At 49.6% G+C, this 14,330-nt stretch overlaps 1 protein-coding gene and 1 pseudogene across 1 annotated transcript in view; one reads left to right on the plus strand and one right to left on the minus strand.

Annotated features, from left to right (window-relative positions):
• Window positions 1-7,042, plus strand: part of LOC116953327 (DNA excision repair protein ERCC-8-like) — a 33,240-nt pseudogene extending 26,198 nt beyond the window's left edge.
• Window positions 1-14,330, minus strand: part of LOC116953304 (uncharacterized) — a 167,677-nt gene that overhangs the window by 14,126 nt on the left and 139,221 nt on the right. The gene's annotated exons all lie outside the window — the stretch shown is intronic.

Here is a 14,330-nt window from a genome sequence, read left to right on the forward strand (position 1 = left end):
AGTAGGTGTATATGAAGACGTGCACGAACGAGTTCACCATCCCGATTAAGAATGCTGAGTCACAAATCAACTGCTCGCTCGTTCAATATTTAACGCGTTTTGATCAAGCCATTTAGTTTGCAGGGAACGCCTGCGTTTTGCCGCTCCTGTCTGCCATTAACTTTCTAACTTCCATCTGATTTTCGATACTGTTTCTGTAATATTTTACATTTTATATAACTAGCAGGTGTACCCGTTCTTCGCACGAAATTAAAGTTGTCCATCACAGATGTGACGTGACCACTCACTTGTGCAATATATCCATTATTCCCACCCCCCCCCAGATTAAAAAAGTATACTTTTATACCTTTTACATTGTGTACAGTATGGAAACTACCCACAAGTTTGTTGCATGTTGGGAAGTATGGTAACATTTCGAACAGGCACACATCCAACTACATGTATGGCAATAGGAGGGTCTTTGTGTGTGTATGCGTACGAACGTGTTTTCGGTTTGTGCGTCTTTGTGTCCACATGAGTCTATGTATCAGTGTGTGTCTGCTCTTGTGTATCTCTATGCATCTGCCTATGCTTGAACATATGTGAGTGTGTATCTCAATGTGGGGAGCAGTGGTGGTGTAGTGGTGGTGTAGTGGTTAGCGCGTTGTGCTACGAACCAGGCGATCCGAGTTCGATTCCTGCACCACGGCCAACACCAATGACGATGATCTAAACCAGTCCTGGGCCTCCCGTAGGTTGACTCAACCTCAAATGAGTACCTGGTGCGGTGTACACATTGCCACGAGGGAGACAAAAGGCAGCCCAGCATGGTTCTGGCCATCCACCCCCCTCGTGTGCCGTGCCGGCTTTCGTAGGTGCTCGCTAACAGCACTTGCCCCAACAGTCTGTTGAGGCTATAACGGGGATATTTGTCTTTTAATCTGTTTGTGGGGAACGCTAGCACAGTGGCTGCTCAACTAACCTGGAGACTCAACTTTTATTCCCGCTCATGGCCAACATCATTGACTAATATCTGAATAATCTAATATCTGATCTGCGGGCTGTCGGAAGCTTCAGCGACCCTTCTTCTTCCTGCCGCCTGCCACTGCCACCCTGCTGCTGCGGCAGGGATCTCACCTCGTGCCTGCTGCTTGCCTCACTCGCGCTGCTCTGCTGCATGCCAGTGTGCTCACTGAATGACAATTCCGTTGCTGAGCAATACATTCATGAACGATAATTTATTTTGCCCTTTAGAGCTGGCACGGTGATAACCATCTTGTGAATTAAAGCGACGCCGTCAGGATTTTCCTTTCATGGGAGGCCCTAGTTATCCGGTTATGGTCTCGCATTTACCCTCAGTTACTACGCCATTCTGAGTGCCAGTTCCTTTTCTGAGGTTCCATTAACTTGGCTTTTCACGCTAAGATTGCAAAACTGTACAGCCGTTGCTGCATTTTTTTGGTTCAACCGTTCCTCCTAATACCGACCCGTTCCTACTCGTTGCCCTGAATGAGAATAGGGACAACTTACTTCATCCTGGAGGAATATTGAGCTGTGAAGCTCTTTTTTCACGGAATGTCAAAACGCACGTCCACCGAAAGGCCACAGGGGGGTTCACGTGAACTCACCCTGCCCACCAGGAACATACTTCACACCCAGCCACCAGTTGATGATCATGGAGGAGTGGTGGTACACGTGCAGGAACGTGATCTGGTTGAATTTCTTCCTCAGGATGAAGAACACCTGAATCGAGGACACCGCCAGCGGTGGACAGAGGAGGCGGGGGGAAACTCTTACACCGTGGGGCTCAAACTGTTACTCAGGGCTGTCACTGCCACCATGGTCTGTGAATGATGCTTGAGTTCAGGGCATGATGTGGTGTTGCCACCTGTCCCCGAGGCTTGAACGGGCCTGCCCGGGAATTTGCACCTGTACACTATACCACTACAGTCACTGGCGGAGCCAGTGGGGGGTGGGGGAGGGGTGGAGTGGCACGTGCCTCCCGATGACCCGATCGAAATCTCTCATTTCGATCGGATCATTGGGGTATATTAGTAATAAATCGGCATTTTCCGACCCCCACTGCCACTCTGTAGCATATTATGACGTGCCAGGGACTCTAAAATGATAGGACAATAGTCTCTATAATTTGCAATAAGCAAAGCAGTTATAAGTGACTCACAGAATTGTACGCAGTTGTGTATACAGTACACGACTTCCCTTAAGGCAAACCTTCAGCGAGCGCGATGCCGATCACAAACGGTTCGAATTCGACCCTCGATCGATGGCTGCGCCATCGCCGCACACGCGTCAAATAAAAAGCAAGGGATAAGTCCGTTCTAACAAGTATCATTTTTCATTGCTGGAGGGGTTGCCCCCCCTACCTGAAAATCCTGGCTCCGACATTGGCTACAGTACACACGACTCCACTTGCATACACGACTGCACAATTTCATTACACCAACTAAAATACCACACAACTAAACAACACCACTAAACTAAATTCTCACTTATTCTTGGTTCTTTTGGTAAAGTCACGTAGAAGGAAAATAATAAAAATATAAAACAATACAATTCTCACGACGTTTGACTGCAACACAAGCAATCATCATCAGGTGTGAAAACCACAGCAAGAATATTGAAAAGCGATTTGGCAGTTTATTCAGATGGACAAGTCCATCTATGTTCGGAAAAGAGGAGGGGGGAGACGAAAATAATGGATGCGGTCTGAAAGCCACCATAAGCGTGAACAATCAATTAAGACGCGAAATGGTTTATCAAATCCTTCCAATGATTGCAAAGCCAGAATCCATCTTCTCGGTTGAAATTGTCTCTGTGTTTGTATATGTGGATAGCCTCATGAACGAATCTCTCATGGTAGCCAGATGGCTTGCAGATAACCTCTGTCTTGGAGAAGTCAATGTCATGTGAGCCTACTGAATTATAACAGTGATCTGCCACGGTCGAGATGTTGGTCCTACCGTGTTTTTGGTCTGCTTTTTGTTCACGAATGCGGTCCGAGACATGTCGTTTGGTTTCTCCAATGTAACTACTACCACCAGAGGCAACTTAGTTTGTAGACGCCAGGGTACTGTATGTCCGGAATCACATCTTTTACAGACGGAACCAGATCACGGATTTATGTAATGTGTTGAACTGGACCTGGATCTTGTGTTCATTCAAGATTTTGGAGATCTTTTTTGTGATCCCCGCAATGTAGGGTAAAGTGATGGTTTTGAAAGGCTCTTCAAGAGGGTCCTTCTTCATGGTTGGAGTGATAGCTTTGCGGATTGTGTAGTCGGAGTAGCCATTAGCCTGAAGAGCTTGGCTATGTGTTCCTGGTTGGATATGCATTGGGCTCTATGGTGCAGAGTCTTGATGAGGGAATTCTTCTGGGATGGATGGTGGGAATCCGGTTTCAGATAAGCATCCGTATGGGTAGCTTTCCTGTAGACAGAGTGGCTCATTGAACCATCAGGTCTCTTTTTTTATTAGGACATCCAAAAACAGGTAGCTTGCCATGTTTTTCGACTTCCATGGTAAATCTGATGGCTGGGTGTATGGAATTGATGTGGTCGAGGAATTGGTCTAGAGCAGGCCGGCCATGTGGCCAGATGACAAAAGTGTCATCCACGTACCTCTTCCATAAGGTTGGGTGCAGAGTGGCAGTCTGGATGGCGTCAGTATCAAATTTCTCCAGTAAAATGTTGGCTACAACCGGAGATAGGGGGGAGCCCGTTGGGGTACCCTCAGTTTGTTTGTAGAAAGTTCCATTCCAAGTGAAGTATGTATTGGTTAAGCAGTGTCTCACCAGGGAGGGAACCTCAGTGTTTAGTCATTGATGAACCAAGTCTTCAATGATTGCGATAGTGTCAGGTACAGGAGCTTTGTTGAATAAGGAAACTACATCAAAACTGAAAAGCAGGTCGTCTGGGTACAGGGAAATACCCGTGATTGTCGATACTAGGTGAGTAGAATTTTGTACCGCAGAGGTGGCTTTTCCAGTGAGAGGCCGCAGGATTTCAGAGAGAAAACGTGCCAGTTTGTAGGTGAGGGAGTTGATATTAGAGACGATGGAACGAAGGGGTGTATCTACTTTATGTATTTTTGGTAAGCCGTATAATCTTTGTGGCCTGGCAGTAGAAGGTTTCAACGAGAACTGTTTGGTTTGATCAATTAATGCAGTTGAATCAGAAATTATTTTGTTGGTTTGTATGACGAGGCTGTTGGTGGGATCTCTTTTTATTTTTGTATAGCTGCTATCGTTGAGTAATTCTTGAATTTTGTTGTTATATTCTATTTTATCCACGATGACAGTGGCATTGCCCTTGTCGGCTGAAAGGATGACAATGTCATCCCTCTTTTTTAATTTATATAATTCAAAACGCTCATCTTTGCTGAGGTTGCTAGCTGGCATCTTAGCGTTGTTGATGGTTGCAGCGATTTCAGATTTTGCTACGTCTGCAGCGATGTGACCCAGGCCCTTGTGAGCCACGTCTACTTGGGCAATTATATGATTAACTGGTATGTGTTTAGGTGTGACTGCAAAGTTTAGCCCTTTAGCTAAAACGGATTTCAGACCATCGGAAATAGAACTGTTACTGCGATTAATTACGACTTTGTTAACGTCTAGCTTTTTGGTGTGTGGTTCCGGTCTTTTGTTGGAGAAGAGGTTAAATTTGGAAATCAGGTTGTCCTTACATTTGGTCGACAAAGTGGTAGCTGAAGAGGCAGTCATATTGTCTACATGTTCCCAATCTGATGCGGACATTGTTGCCATCAATGATAAGTGTGATTTGTAGAGTGTCTTGTCTAACTGATCTAGTTCGGTGCGTATAAGTCTGATTTTCTCTGAGATAAGAGCTAAGCTAGTTCTGGAAAGAATTCGTTTCGCATTAGAAGAAGTTATAGCAGCAGAGGTCAGTGAAAATGCGATTGGTATTACCCCAGAATCGCGGCATCTCTTCAGAAAGGTGAGAGACTTGATCAGCTGAGCCTTCTTATCCCGGAGTTTGTTGAAGGATCTCAAAGTTATGTGCAAACCCTCCCCCGTAGAGGCGGTTAAATTTTGATTTAAAGCTTTCGTGACTGCAGGGATTCATATTCTTGGTTCTTTCGGTAAAGTCACGTAGAAGGGAAACATTAAAATAATAAAAATATAAAACAATACAATTCTCACGATGTTTCGTGGATGACACTTTTGTCATCTGGCCACATGGCTGGCCTGCTCTAGACCAATTCCTCGACCACATCAATTCCATACACCCAGCCATCAGATTTACCATGGAAGTCGAAAAAGATGGCAAGCTACCTTTTCTGGATGTCCTAATAAAAAAGAGACCTGATGGTTCAATGAGCCACTCTGTCTACAAGAAAGCTACTCGTACGGATGCTTACCTGAAACCGGATTCCCACCACCATCCATCCCAGAAGAATTCCCTCATCAAGACTCTGCACCATAGAGCCCAATGCATATCCGACCAGGAACACATAGCCAGTGAACTCAAGCATGTACACCAAGCTCTTATGGCGAATGGTTACTCCGACTACACAATCCGCAAAGCTATCACTCCAACCATGAAGACGAGCCTTTCAAAGCCATCACTTTACCCTACATTGCGGGGATCACAAAAAAGATCTCCAAAATCTTGAATAAACACAAGATCCAGGTCCGATTCAACACATTACATAAAATCCGTGATCTGGTTCCGTCTGTAAAAGATCTGATTCCGGACATACAGTACCCTGGCGTCTACAAACTAAGTTGCCTCTGTGGTAGTAGTTACATTGGAGAAGCCAAGGCCATGGCAGATCACTGTTATAATTCAGTAGGCTCACATGACATTGACTTCTCCAAGACAGAGGTTCTTTGTAAGCCATCTGGCTACCATGAAAGATTCATTCATGAGGCTATCCACATATACAAACAGTGACAATTTCAACCGAGAAGATGGATTCTGGTTTAGCAATCATTGGAAGGATTTGATCAACCATTTCGGGTCTTAATTGATTGTTCACGCTTACGTGAACATTCAATTAAGACCGCATCCATTATTTTCGTCTCCCCCCTCCTCTTTTCCAAACATAGATGGACTTGTCCATTTGAATAACTGCCAAATCGCTCTCCGTGGTGCCCTACGTTAAAAAAACGCCACTTTTTTCAAATTTTCTTGCTGTGGTTTTCACACCTGATGATGATTGTTGGTGTTGCAGTCGAAACGTCGTGATAATTTTATTGTTTTATATTTTTATTATTTCTTGTTTCCCTTCTACGTGACTTTACCGAAAGAACCAAGAATATGAATCCCTGCAGTCGCGCACGCTTTAAATCAAAATTTACATTCTCACTTGCTCACTTATTTTTCCCTCATTAACTCATGCATGTCTCATCTACTCCTACCTCAAAGGATCCTCCTCTACCAGAGCGGATAGCATTCCCGTCTTTGCTCTGATAACTGTTGCTAACCTAATATACAAACCTACAGGCCATTTTTTTCAACCTGTCCATAAAAGAAGCATCAGTGCCTCTAGAATGGAAACATTCCTATGTTCGTCCAAAGAGGGCCCTAAAGATGATCCAAATAACTACCGACCTATCTCAATTTTGTCCCCGTTGATTAAAAATGTTGAAAAAATTTGAAACTACCAAATTCGCAGTTTCCTGTCCGACAATAATCTCTTACATCGAAACCAATTTAGGTTCCGAAAAACATACAGCACCACATCTGCTGCATTAGACTCTCTGAATCACATTTACAGTAGCCGTGATAGTAAGCAGTACTGCGCCAGTCTTTTTCTTGACTTGTCCAAAGCCTTTGATACAGTCGACCACAACACCCTGCTTAGTAAACTAAGTTGCCTCCGTTTCTTCAAACACGCAATGGAATGGTTTAAAAATTACCTCTCTTCTCGCACCCAAACTGTATTCATAGATGGTTGGAGGTCAAACTGTTAATATAACAAAAGGTTTTCCACAGCGTTCCATCCTCGGCCCCTCTTGTTCTCTCTTCATGTCAATGACTGACCTGGATCATTCCAGGGTAAATCTATTTGCAGATGACACGATGCTGATTACTGCTGGCTGCTCTTCAGACGATGTGATTGCTAAGCTCCAGGGTGATTTCAACAAACTACATCAGCTAGTTGCTCTAAAACTAGTCCTGAATACCTACAAAACAAAGGTGCTATGCTTCTCACCAGGACTATAGCAGGAACTTATTTTTCCCCGATTACATTCCTTACATAATTATCAAATAGAGCAAGTAAAGATTTATAAGTATCTTGGGTTCATCTTGGATTCAAAACTGGATTTTCAAGATTACATTGATTATATTGGTAAAAAGACAAAATAAAAAAATGTTTTTCTGTTTTCTTGGTTCTTTCGGTAAAGTCACGTAGAATGGAAATAAAATAATAAAAATAAAACGTAATAAAATTCTCACGACGTTTCGGCCACAACACAAGTAGCCTTCTTCAGGTGAAGAAACAGGTAGACAGTCATGTCTACACGTCGCAGAGTTCATACACGGGCGTCGGACGACGGAGACGATGAAGAGCTGATTCCGCTCATGGCTGTCGATGAAGGAGCGGAGGCGCTGCCAGCGGAGCAGAGCGCCGTCGGAGAGCGTGGCGCCTCGCCATCGCTTGTCAGAGACGCGCACGGTCGCCTTGCAGAGCTTCTTCAGACGGCGTCCTCGATCCTCGCCGAGCTGCGTCCTCTAACTGCTGCGGCGAAGGAGGGAGCAGTGGAGTCGTCTGGACAGAGCGACTCGGCCGCAATTTCAAAAAGGGCGGGAATGTCGACGGCGCAGCCCGTGTTCACGGCCGCCATTTTACCGTCGGCGCGGAGCGCGGAGGCCGCCAAGCTCGAAGCAGAGCGGTCCTCGCCAATGGACATCCCGTCGCTCCGCCGCCGACTACCCTTCATTAAATAATTTGTTGCTGCCAGCGGCGATTGGATAGCATTTAAGCGGCGATTTCTCACCAATGCTGACTTGGCGGGATGGACGGAGGCGCTGAAAGCGCTGCCCGCCACCCTCGACGACGACGCCTTGGCGGCAATTCCTCGCCATCTGACAGATCCACCCTCATGCTGGCGTTCGAACAGATGGCGGCTGTTTTTGAGCCTCCATTGAATACCCGGCAAAAGTTTGCCCTAAGACGTAAAGGGGAGGGTGAGTCGGCTCTCGCCTACCGTAGCGCGCTTTGGCGCTAGCAAAGGCCGCGTTCCCTAAAATGGACCATGACGGTCTTTGACGCCTTGGTCCTCGAGAAGATGCTGGGAGTCGCAAAAGACCTCCACACTGTGCTTCCCGCCGAGGACGATGCGGTGTCTTCACTCTGGGTCGCCAGGTGCATCCAGGCACAGCAGATCCTGCACCGCGACAGGGTGTTGGTGGCGTGCGCCACATCCTCAACAGAGCCGGAGGCCTGCGCGGAGACCGAGCCTGCTCCTGCATGCTGCTGCACCAGCGGGGTGGCGCCCATCGGGGTGCTGACGATCGGCGGAGGGACGACCGGCGACGAGCGAGGTCTTCATCATCTCAGTCCAGAGTGGCCAGGTCGTCTGCTACAACTGCGGCCTGCCGGGGCACGTCCAGTCGGGCTGTCGGGTTCCTCGATGGCGGCCCCTGGGAAGTCCGCAATCCTACGGCTCCCTGCTTCATAAGGTGAGTCGTGGCGCACCCTATACTTGGCCCTGGGGTTCACTTCACCCATCAGGGGGGTCCAGTTTGGGTCGGGTCGCGCGTGGGTTCGGGGGGAGTCGGGACGTGTTCGTGACGCCCGCCCGCTCCAACCGGATCAGTGGTCGGAGCTGGCCCGTCGAGTGGTCGCGGCGGCTACGGGTTCGTCGGAAATCCGTATGCTCGTTGATACCGGCGCATCTTCGACCATTATTTCTGAACTTATCTATAACATTTTACCTCCCCGGTGTCGCGTTTTGGAACCTGTGGATGCTCCGTGTTTTGCCGCCAATGACGGATTGTTGGGAATAATCGGACGGATAACGGCTGAGTTGCATATCGCCGATGTCAAATTGTCGGGCCACGTTTTGCTTTCTACAGCCCGAGCCATCCCGTGTTTGCTCTGGACCGATTTTCTGGGCAAGATGCCCCTGAAGATGTGTTGATCAGGGCTGTCTGGAATTGCCGTCGGGACGGCGTATGACATTTTTTCCATCGCCGACTCGTATGTCTTCCGCTAACGCAACGGTGCAGGCTATTGCATGCCGAAAAGTGCGGATTCCGCCTGGCGCACAAATCTTAGTGCCCCTCCGGTTACGAAAACTGCTAGATGTGCGCACTGCGGATGAGGGTGTTGTTTTGGGGCCCTCCAATAAACTTAATTGCGGTATGTCGCTAGTGGCAGCCCAGGACCAAGAACCTTTCATTCAGGTTCTGAATGCCGGGCTGGACAACGACCATCCAGGAGGGTACCGTGCTTCGTCGGCGCGTCCAGAGGGGGACGTTGTGGGAAGTGTCGGGGTCGGCGGGATGTGGACGAGGGATGGACTGATAAACTTTGCTCTGAGTGTGGCGATTTATCTATGGGACAAAGGGGGAAGCTGCATGCTCTTACGTGAATTTTCTGACATTTTTAGTAAAAGTAAATTTGATATTGGCACGTCACTTTTGAGCCACCATATTGATACGGGCGATGCTGCCCCGATTCGGCTAAATCCTTACTGCTTGAGCCCGGCCGAGAAGGAACACGTTCATGTGGCGGTTGATGAGATGGCTGCGGACATCATCTCACCATCCACCAGTCCATCGAGTGCCCCGATCGTGCTTGTCAAGAAAACGGCAGCTTGCGATTTTGTCTTGATTTCCGCAAGCTCAACAAGGTTTCCGTCGCGGAAGTATACCCCTTGCCACGTATGGACGATTTCCTGGACGCCCGAGTGGGAGCACGGTTCTTTTCCACCTTTGATTTTCTATCGGGATTTTGGGAATTGCTGCTCAATGAGGCTTCCAAGCCAAAGACGGCCTTTCGTACGTCGCAAGGGTTGTTCGAATTTAACCGGCTCCCTATGGGCATCCACTCCGCGCCGGCCACGTTTCAGAGGCTGATGGAGCTGGTTTTAGCGGGCCTCCACTGGGATTCGAGCCTAATATATTTGGATGACGTTATTGTCTTCGGTCATACGTTCGATGAACATTTGGATTGCCTGCGGGCTGTTTTTCCTAAGATGCGTACGGCCGACCTGAAATTTAAACCACAGAAGTGTCACCTCCAAAAATCGGTTCGATATTTGGGTCACGTAGTGAGCGAATCGGGTATCGATACGGACCCGGAGAAGACGGCGTGTGTCCGCACGTGGCTGACACCCACCTCGGCGAGCGAGGTGCACAGTTTTATCGGCTTTGCTTCGCCGGCTTTGCATCCATTGCTAAGCCTCTCCACGCCTTGACTGCTAAGGGGCAAAAATTTCATTGGGAGGAGGAGGAAGCCGTGTTCCGTTCCATCCGCAATGGGCAGGTCAACGCCAATCCCCTGCGTTATCCCGATTTTTAATTACCGTTCGTTTTAGATACGGACGCTAGTATTACCTATATTGGAACAGTATTATCTCAAGTTGTCAACGGCGTGGAGCATGTGGTCGCTTATGGGAGCAGGGTGCTGTCCTCGGCCGAGCAGCGGTACTGTGTTATGCGCCAAAAATTGTTGGCCATTGTTGTTTTCGTGCAGCAATACCGGCCTCATCTTGTACGGCAGACATTTCGAGGTGCGCTCCGACCACGCAGTGCTCCAATACGCGCTGCGTGTGGATCAGCCCTCGGGCCAATTATCATGCTGGCTTGAAATCCTGCAGGATTTTGTTCCGTGTTACGTATCGCAAAGGTTCTCGTCACACGAACGCTGGTGCCCTGTCGCGATTGCCCACGGGTGGCGGGTGTGCATGGTTTTCGGGTTCCGGTCGTTGGAGACCGGCCGAGTCAACCTCCCACCCCTCCCCCCCAACTCTCATTGCGTCTGCCATGGACACTATGGGCGGGTCGGGCGATGTCCCGGCTGGACAAGATGCGGTAATTGGGTTGGACTACGAGGTATGGGGGGCGCTTGCAAGCGGAAGATGCGTCCTTGCTTAAATTCCGACAGCGAGTCAAGGAGACCGCCGGTAAGGCGGCTACACGTGGTGTTGCCTCGGTTGTCCTGCGGGACGGGCTGCTCATGCACTGGGACGGTGGATTACGCCGGTACGCTATTGTTGTCCCTAACACTCTGCTTGGTGAAGTTGTTTGGGCTGTCCATTAACGTCTGTTACATCTGGGTGTGAAAAAACGCTGGCCACACTCAAGTTGGATTTTTATTGGCCGGCCATGGCCCCGGACGTTGAAAATTTGCATAAGGTTGCGTACAATGTGCACGGCAGAAGCCACCGGCGAAATCTTGTTGCCCTCTGCTGCAATCCATTCAGGTGTCGTAAATCAACGAACTGGTTGCCCTCGATATTCTGAGGTCCGTTTCCAACTTCCGTGCGAGGCAACAAATACTTGCTCGTTGGCGTTGACTATTTCTCTCGCTGGCCTATGGCCTGGCCGCTCTCGAATCAATCGGCTATAGCTGTGACCGAGGCATTCCTTAAATGGCTATATCCTGAATAAGGGTGCCCCCGAGTGCCTTTTGACCGATCAAGGTAAGACAATTTCTTCGGAACTGCTGCGTGAGGTTTGCAATTTGCTGGGGACAAACAAGGTGTGCACGTCACCATACCATCCGCAGACAGATGGGCATGGTAGAATGCCTGAACAGAACGCTGACCTCCATGTTGAGTCACCTGGTCAGCGAGTCACAGTTGGATTGGAACTTGCATGTCCCTGCGGTTCTCGCCGACTACAGGATGGCCCCTCACACATCCACCGGCTACACTCCCTTCTTTTTGATGTATGGACGGGAATATGATCCTCCCATCGACGTAAAGTTGCAGGCCGCGCTGGCCGTGAAAGTGTAAAAAATTTGGGATTCCATTCGTTTCACTCTTGTAAAGCTCTCCGAAGCGCGGGAAGCTTCCAGGGTCAACTCCCGAGCCAGACAGTTGGCTAACGAGCGGCTGAAGGGGGTTCTCGTGTTTCCCTGTCGCCGGGCGACAGGGTCTGGTTGCATTGTCTGCATGTGCCCGTTAGCACATCCCCTAAGTTGCTGCAACCCTGGAAGGGGGCCGGTTGATGTTGTTCGGGTCGTGTGTCCACAATGTGTCCAAATTCGGCTTGGTAAGCAGAGTTGGTTTGTTCACCCCTCTCATCTGAAACCGTTTATTGCGCCATGTTAATTTGTTTCATCTCCATATCGCAGGGGCCGAGTGTTGGGTGTGCCCAACGAGCTGAGGCGTACGTCTGCTGACGCCGGTCCTCAGGAGTGTTTCTGTTCCGTCCCCAGGCGGTGCGCGATTGATGCCTCGCACGCGGCCGCTCGTGTCGGCCTCGCGTGCTCTGGACGTGGAAGGTCGGACGGTCCGGCCTACTACTCGTGAGGAGCCCAGCTTCGTCCGATCGATTTCTCATTTCCCCCGGGTCATCCAGGGCGGACGAGCCCAACCCCCCTGGAGGCCCGGCATTGCGGACTCTCTCAAAGACTCGGGTTGCATAATCCCCGCACGTTGCACTCCCACGCCGTCATTGGTTGTCGCGCTCGCGTGAGTCATAGCGAGTAATTGGCTGACCTTGCTTGCCATTGAGCTCACGAGCGTTGTTACACTGTTGATTGCGGGGGCCCTGCATGTCGCGATTGTTATTGTTCTGCATTATTTTCATTGTTAGCCAGTGTATAATTGTACAGGTGGGTTTTGGTATTTATTGGTAGTTTTGTTGTTGGAGCACACGTGCGTTATGTTGACAGCCGGGATGGCTGAGTGCTATGGAGGGGGCGGGTGATGTAGTGACTGGGAAAGTCACTGTGTGGTGCCCGGCCTACGAGGCCACGGCAGGATGTATACTATTGTGTGTAGCATGCGGTGCGGGCTCCCATTGAGAGAGCAAGAGAGTTTCAGCCAGCTCGGGTTGCGTTGGGGGCATGATACTCTGGTTGACCTGGGGACATGTGACCGGATGATACTGGAGGGGGGCCACCGGTGGAGGGGGCCAATGGGTGGTCACATGGTCCAGGAAGAACTCTCGAGAGCCTTCGGGCAAGGGCAAGAGAGATCGAAACGGTGGGCGGGGTGAGAGGCAGAGCCAGCCCCAGGCCGGCCCGATATAAGGGGGGGCGCGCCCCTGTGAGGGGCTCGGGGTTCTTACTGTTGGAGAGGCAGGAGATCCATGTCAAGCTTGAAGAAGCCTCCAGCCACACGGTCCGGGACTCAGCTTGTGGCCCGGACCGGGATAGCAGAACCGTTACTAGTTCCGCTGTAGCGTGGTTAGTTGGGTGGTCACTACCTGAGGGTATGTTGTGTTAATAGTTTAATAAAATGTGTTGCTCCCTAAGACATCGTCTGCGACTCAGTTGGACTCACTACACATTCAAGCCGTGCCAATCCAGCTGGGCACAGCTCAGAAGGTACCAGGTTTGTTTTCCCACTGCAGCTGCCAGCGTGCGTTTATGGCATGGGGCAAAAAAAGACAAAGATCCCCCATATAGCCTTAACCAAATGTGAGGGCAAGTGCTGTTAGCGATCACCTATTATGTCTAGCATGGCACATGGAGGGGGTTGGTGGTCAGCACCACATCCAACTGCCTTCATCTCCCCAGTGGCGATGTTTTTACACACCGCATCACGTATTCATTTGAGGCTGAGTCGACCTAGGGGAGGCCCAGGACTGGTTCAGGTAATTGTCACTGGCCTTGGCCATGAGCGGAAAACTCGGGTGGCAGGGTTCGTAGTGCGGCACACGCTAACCGATACACTCCCGCTCCTCACATGGCATGGGGAGTCACATACGTAGAGATATGCTCATGCATACAGTGTGCACTATCACACACAAATGTAAGTATCTCACATAGTACACACTCACACACAGCAGTCGCCATTCACCACCAAGTGGTGATGACATCACCACAGCCCTTGCGCCAGGGCTAGATGCATTTTTAGGCCAAGTGAAGAGTCAAAGGCTCACCAGCAGGAAGTCATGGGAAAGAGCCAGCTGTTATGGGTTGCCTTAGATGACTGGCAGATGCATCACCTGTTCCCCACTTTTCCAATTTGTTGCATTTATGCTGCTCCGCTCATTGTAAGCATCGCTTCTCTGCCCTCTATTGTTGTTGGAGGGCGACTGCCACAGTAGCGTCCTTCACGAGCCTCCCCAAAGGCTGATCTGGATACTGCTACAAACTCCTCGACCAACATCAGTCCATCTCTTGTCTAGCACATGGCGCACCTGTTTTGCCCCTCTTTCCGGTCAAACAGGGAATGTGGG

This window comes from Petromyzon marinus, chromosome 51, assembly GCF_048934315.1.
Source record: "Petromyzon marinus isolate PM22_M1 ecotype Great Lakes invasive population chromosome 51, UKy_Petmar_22M1.pri1.0, whole genome shotgun sequence".
Taxonomy (NCBI): domain Eukaryota; kingdom Metazoa; phylum Chordata; class Hyperoartia; order Petromyzontiformes; family Petromyzontidae; genus Petromyzon; species Petromyzon marinus.